General features: G+C 39.8%; 1 protein-coding gene across 4 annotated transcripts in view; it reads right to left on the bottom strand.

Annotated features, from left to right (window-relative positions):
* The window catches only part of LOC135212781 (serine-rich adhesin for platelets-like), a 348,735-nt gene that overhangs the window by 302,041 nt on the left and 39,194 nt on the right, over positions 1-7,500 (bottom strand). The window lies entirely within an intron of this gene.

The raw sequence follows: 7,500 nt of genomic DNA, 5'->3' as shown, positions 1-7,500 counted from the left end.
AACATAAGGCCGTAATTTCAGAGAGAGAGAGCGAGAGAGAGAGAGAGCTGGGATAGAAAGATTGAGAAGAGGAGGACGAGAGAGAGAGAGAGAGAGAGAGGGAGAGGAGAAGGAGAGAGGAGAGAGATGCCTTCTCTTTTATGTGTTTTACGATCATTTCCAACCGAAGAAATATAGCGTTTATACTGTAGACGGTAATTTCTCTCTCTCTCTCTCTCTCTTCTTCTTCTTCTTCTTTAGCTTTTCCCATCCTTATATGAGGTCGCTGTTTATTAGTCATCTCCATCCTCTGCGATCATGCTCTGCTCTCTCTCTCTCTCGTCTTCATCTCTCTATATATATATATATATATATATATATATATATATATATATATATATATATACTATATATATATACTATATACTATATATATATACATATATATATACATATATATCATCAACGAAGCCTGCCTACTGCACCCACCAATCTCTCAATCAGCCCTGCGAGTGAATGAAGCTGCCTCCGAACTCGCGTCACATGGGATCCAGGATCCAGGCTCAATCGGAGCTTGCCCGTCTTCTCCCCCTCCCCACAAGCGGCCTCCCCGCGCTACACAGAGGCCATGAGTAAGCGAGGCTTCCCTTCCTCCTCCTATGGCCCTGAACAAGGGTTCTCTCCTCCCACGCCGAGGGGTTGGTTCCCCCCCCCCCCTTCCCTTACCTCGCAAGATAATCCCAACCTTCCGGTTTCCTCTTTCTATCGCAGTCAGTCAGAGATTGGAGCGACCACTCCGTCGAGGATTGGCATTTCCTCTGCAGCCTTGATCTCCTCCTCAACTTTATCGCCCCCCCACCCCCGCCGGTCACCTCATTTTTAAAAACCGAATCCAAAATCAAAATTGAAGAAACACTTTACATATAGTATTTTCAACGCCATATTTTTCACTCATTTTTCAAATCTGAAACCAAAATAAAAAAAATAAAAAACTACATTTAGTATTTTCAATGCCATATTTTCCATAATCTGTATTTAAGCAAGTTTTTAAATTTTTTTAAGACCATATACTTTTTATCATTAATCACTAGCACCATAGGGCACCAAAGGGGGTGGGGGTAGGAAGGACTTCGCTGAAACGGGGCATTTTTAAGACTTACTGACTACCGAAGATAGAGGAAGCAGAGCTCAATGCTGCTAGAGTGGAGGAGTTAATGTAAGTTTGAGAATGTTTTAGGAACTTAGTGTTGAGGATGTAAGGACAGCAGTTAAGAGGTTTAAAAATTGGAAAAAAAAAATCACAAGGCGATAGGACTACAATGAGTTCCTGTGTTATGATAGTGAATGGTTGGTTAGGGAGTGCCAGTTATGTCTGGATGGGGGTGGGGGAGGGGTGGGCGGATAAGGTCCGAAGAAATGGGCGGGAAGAATAATTGTCTTTGGTTTTAGGGTAAAACTGATCAGTTTGTAAGCATTAGGCTATAGGAACAAAACTTTACTTGGTATAAAGGGAAGGTAAGTTGTCGATTTCGACTGAGAGAGTAAGACAAAGATGACAGAAGGACCAGGGGTTCAAGAAAAACGGGGATTCAGGCAGGGCAGGGTCATGAGTTAAATTTTGAAACATTCTTTTGACAAATTCGAGATAAAAGGTTAAAAGCTTTAAGTGGCACACATGGACCTAAAACAAAGCGTATGCCAGAAATGACTGACAAGCATTTTGGAAGAAAAGTGAGTTTTTACCATCGAGGTTAAAGTGTGCATTGCATTATAAAGGTGAGAATGGCTAGTTTGGTGTAAAAATGGGTATGAATCAAGGGTGCACGACGCTGCCATGAGTCTTGAATGAGGTGTGAAATATGTTATATTTGTAGATGACAATGCATTGCTTAGGATAGTGCAAAAAAAAAAACTGCAGAAATTCGAGAAAGCAGTTGAAAATATCTGCAAGTTTAGCTAAAATTGAATGTAAATGTGGGCAAGAATATGGATAGGATGATAAATGAAACCAGGAAGATGGAGCAATAAGTGTGATTATAATATAGATGGTAGAGGAATGGAAGCAGTACATTCGCATAGTAATTTGTCTGTAAATAACTATACCTAAAAATGAGACAGAAAATAGGTGAAACCAGGAAGGGAGCAGAATGTGTGCTACAGAACAGAGGGAAACTTGGAATGCCGTGAAAGCCAAATTGGACTGCAAGAAGCGACTGTTGACACGTCTCCCATATGGAAGTCAAGCGTGGATGCAGAATATAAATGAAAGGGGAAAGCTTGACATAAGAAAATGAAAGAGGGGGTAAAGCAGAGTTATGTAGAAGTGGTAAGAAGATCAAACTAACGTAGGTGAAAGGATACTCTGTGAAGATTTGGCCACTTAGTGGGTACTACAAATTTTTCACAGTTCGGGAGTGCTACGAAAGAGAGAAGATCCTGACAGTTCTGGATACATGTCATAAAAGAGGCATTAGAGAGGAAGGGCTTCAATACATTAGAAGTGGCAGAGTACATGCAAGAGGGCTCAGCGTGCCTCGTTGGACGAGTGGGTTGCGTGCTCGCCTACCGATTCGGTAGTCGCGAGTTCGACTCCCCGCTCTCCCAACGTGGAATCAAAGGAATCTATTTCTGGTGATTATAAATTTATTTCTCGATATATTGTGATTCGGATCTCACAATAAGATGTAGGTCCCATTGCTAGTTGACCAATTGGTTCCTAGCCACGTAAAATGTCTAATTCCTCAGACCAGTCCTAGGAGAGCTGTTAATTAGTTCAGTGGTCTGATTAAACTTAAATATACTTCAGTGGGTAAGAGGTGGATGTACCGCTGATGAGCATCCTTAGTTGTGGAATTTTCAGCACTGGGGGTTCATCCATGATCAGGTATTAAGAAAATAAATAATTTTAACAAAATTATCAAGGGTATGGAGTCACCCAGCCAATTTATTTATTTATTTGTTCCCTTAATATTTTCAAAATTGTAAGTTTCAAAATAAAACAAATATTTTTTTTTACTGGTCGTATATATATATATATATAGTATATATATATATATATATATATATATATATATATATATATATATATATATATCTGGTAACAAGGCGCTTATTACTAATAATTTCTCTTAAGAATAAGATATTCCCGAGTTATAGCGAACTGTACATTAAACAAAATTAGTGGCTTCACATCAGTGAATATTAAATTGGACCGGCGACTTTGACAAATATACTGTGCAGTATATATATATATATATATATATATATATATATATATATAATATATATATATATATATATACATATATATATGTACATATATATGTACATATATATATATATATATATATATATATATATATATATATATATAATATTCACGCACCCATAACCATTCTCTCTCTCTCATACACACACATACATCAATATATGTATAACTGAATCACGAAAATTTGAAACGTGATGAATATATAAATAAAGGCAAAAACCACGAAGGAAAGTGAAACACAGGAGTAATGCGAGGCCTTTCGTCTGCTAAGTAAAGGACATAGAGTCGAAAGGTCTCTCAGCTCTACTCCTTCGTTTCACTTTCCTTTGTCGCGTTTGCCTTTATTGATATCAATATATGCATGATTATACATACATCAAATATATATATATGTGTGTGTGTGTGTGTATGTATATGTGCTTTTTACATTGATATAGATGTATGTACGTGTATGAGAGAGAGAGAGAGAGAGAGAGAGAGAGAGAATGTTTTGGGTCTATGCATATTGTGTAACTTTAGTCATAGCTTCATTGATGAGGGGTACGCCTGCACCCCGAGGCTAGCACAGAAGATTGTGAAACCCCGTTACACACATCAGCCAAAAATCATACTTCCATTATGAAGTCAAAGCAAGAGGAAATACGACACTTGAGAGCTCATCATTTTTCCTCTTATCTACTCGCTCTATCTTATCACTCATAAGAAGGCTATTAAGTCAGGTGTATTCCGTTTTAAGTGTTTTTTTATGATCATCATCAAAGCCTTCAACGCTGTGTGACGCAAAGGGCCTGTGTGGGATCTACCATTCTGGGTCCCTGTGCTTTATTTTCAACCAAAATTTTCCTGGGGTGGCTCTCCTCTGAGGCAAATTCCCGAGATGTATATACTACGTAGTATTACACCAGCCCCGGTTTTTTTTCCCTGCTCCTAAGTTAGGTTAATTAGGTTGGATTAGATTAGACTACTTCCTTTCAGTAGCTCACGGATAATTTAGGTGTGGGAAACATAATGATATTTCTTTCTAGAAGATTCTATGGTAAGTTTTTGAGATATGACGTACCGCTTTTTTCAGGCAAGGTTCACTACTCTGATATAGTTCAAGGATTAGACAGAGTAATTCGTTTGTCGAGCTCTGATTCTTAAGGAGATCCAAGTCGAGGCGGAATAATAAAGTTTATGACCTGATTAAGGTAGGTCCTTAGTACTAAAACACTATTTTTCTTTTCAGAGAAAACAAAAGAAAACTAGACAACGGATGGAGTGGACGTGACCGACCTCGCTATCGTGAATCCCAGTACCCCAGTAATTGTCACATTCAAGGTATGATCAAACTACGCAGAGGAATTTTAAGATTTGAAGCGTTTGGTCAATTTTAATTATCACAAAATAGTTCGAATTCCTCGTTAAACAAAGTCGATAAGCAATTTCCCCAACTAATGAGTTTTTTACTATCTATACATCGCAAAGATTTCTTGAGAGATTGGTTGAAATAGCCGTTACCATAAATTGCCAACATCACAACATAAAACAGCGTTGCTTCTTAGGCTTATCTACGCATCACCGCCGAGGTGCTAGTACTAAACATGGCGGAAGCTCAATGGAACGCTGTATTTAGTATATATAGAAGTGAGTGTATATAATAGTTCTAAACACGGTGTTCCATTGAGCTCCCGCCATTTTTAGTACTATAGTAGATTCCCATCAACCGTGCATCTGATGTCTAGTTCACATCAACCCTGCATCTGATGTCTAGGCCCGTCCCTTACGACGCTCCTGATTGGTTGTTGATAAGCCAATCAGAGGGCTGGAAACACTCAGTCTCTCGAGAGAGTTCACATAGGTAGGATGTATGTTCCACCTCTCCTGAGGGATACTTTTGAAAGACGTATCCCTCGGGAAGTGGAACATACATCGTATCTTACCTATGTGAACCTCTCGAGAGAGACTGAGAGTTTCCACCCCTGTCATTGGCTTATCAACAGCCAATCAAGGGCGTCAGATGCACGGTTGATGTGAATCTACTATAGCTTTTCGGAGGTGACGCGTAGATAACAGGCAAAGTACCACCAAAACATCATAGTTTGAACGTACCGATGTTCACTCGCAATTTGAGTCACAGTTGCCATGGCGCAAATTATACACCAAAAGGGAACGTCACGAAAGACAACTCACAGCTGAAGGTGGGGAAAGTGACAGGGATCTGTTGATTTACTTGTCTTTGGGAAATATGTTGTGGGAAACGGCCTTCGTAAATCCCATTGCTTGAACAGAGGCGCCAATGCTTCGTGAATCGGTAAGTGGGCGTGTTGTGGAAATTCTTGATCATATCTCGCCGAGATATTATTGCTCAGCTTTGCCCCGTTTTAAATGGTCTTATCGCGCGTTATCTTATGCGCACTAAGGAGCATACTTGTTGATTATATTTTTCTAAAATCTAGCTTTCTAACACTCAGCAGACAAGAAATGGGCGTTAGTATTTGTTTCAGAAGTATGTTCTCCCGTCGTCGGCGTTTAAGACACTAAGAGTGATTACAAAAACAAAGGAAATAACGTACAAATATCTAAAGGTGGGACTGGCAGAATCTCCATCTCTGCAAAAAGAATTAATAGTTGGAGGTGCTGACCAGCAAGACTAAAAATAGGCTAAAAATAAAAAATATATGGATGCCTCTAGAGGCTGAGAGACGCCGTCTACAACCTTTAGTAATGCGTACAATGCACCACGTGAGGTGCGCTGACGGCACTACTCCCTAACTCTTTTCTTATAATTAAATATCAATGCTACATTCCTGTATTTACTTCCTTTGTTCTCAAAGTATTGTCCCAACACTTTTCTAGGTTCAGTAATCTCATTTCTTATTAGAACAATAACTGGAAAGATTCCGTACACATGATTACATAACAGCATGTTCTTTGAGATTAAGCTGGCCTTATGCCAGCACGGGCTCTTGCTCCTAGAGCAGCCCGTAGTCCTACAGTATCCTCGACATAGCAGAATTCAGGATTTGGGTTTTATAATCCAGCAGGATAATGTTTACCTACAAAACGTCCAACGTTCTTTTGTTAGCAAGTATGTCAGCCAAGACTGCTGACTATTACAAGTAAATAATCAGTCATTTGGTCCACCGTCATCCCATGATAAATACGAAGTTCACATCTGCCCCAAACTTCTTCACGTATACCTAGCTCTTATTTTTGATCGTACAAACGTACGGAGATAGAAACCCCATCGCCCCAAAAATTAAATTTTACGTATATATAATGGGCTATTTTGTTTTAAAAGTCAAACTGGCAGCATGCCTTAAATAATTGCAAGCAGAATGATACACGTATTTCGCAAGCAACAGTTGCGTAACTTCACGAACTCAAGAGGCACTAGATCGTCACTCTGTTGCGATGCTCTTGCAACAGAAGTCGCGAAGGGGAAGTGGCCAGGTTGTATCAAGTCAACGTCCGCTTTCGGCTTCCCTCGACAATCATTGCGCTTCCTTTGCTTGGCGCTTCTGCCCGCCACCATATTCCCCAACTGTAGCCATCTATGAGAGCTTCCCTGAAAAAAGCGGGACGCTTTATCTTAAAAACTAACCATAGAATCTTCTTGAATATAATCTCATTACGTTTCCCACACCCATATATATTGCTATATTACACATTATGCTAACCGAACTCAACCTACCCTGGGGACATGACGAAAAACTCGAGAGCTGACTTCCCGCCATCCACCGCCCGCCTGCCCGCCAAAATAAAACCCCTCCTACTGGAGAACAGCCACTTCTTCCTCCCCATTTTCATTTTCTCCTGTTTCCACCCCAACTTTCTCTCTCACTTTTTCTCAGGATCGATAATATCTCCTTCCCTCTGAAAATACTTCTGCAGTCATTTTCACTTCTTGACTTCCTGTCTCCTTTGTTTTTGGTTGTTTAAATCTCTCCCTTCTGCATCTGGTTCCTCCACGTCTCCCTTTGCCTGTCACTTTTCACTTTGCTTGGCTTCGCTCCTTCCCAGCGGCAGATTTAAGTGAGGGAGGGGGGATGGTGACGGGGGAGTACGTAGCCAGGTGGCCCAACCCCCATGGATATGAATAATAAAACATTGATTGTTTTTTTTATTAATCATTATTACTTGCTAAAATGTGCTTAGTTAATGATTATTTCAGCAACAACAACAAGTATGTGTGTGTGCGCATACATATATTAATACTGATATATATGTACCGTATGTGTGTATATGTTACATATATATAAATATATGCG

Source organism: Macrobrachium nipponense, chromosome 41 (genome assembly GCF_015104395.2).
Source record: "Macrobrachium nipponense isolate FS-2020 chromosome 41, ASM1510439v2, whole genome shotgun sequence".
Taxonomy (NCBI): Eukaryota; Metazoa; Arthropoda; class Malacostraca; order Decapoda; family Palaemonidae; genus Macrobrachium; species Macrobrachium nipponense.
Note: the sequence above shows the minus strand (reverse complement) of the source record. Positions and strands in the feature narration are given on the sequence as shown.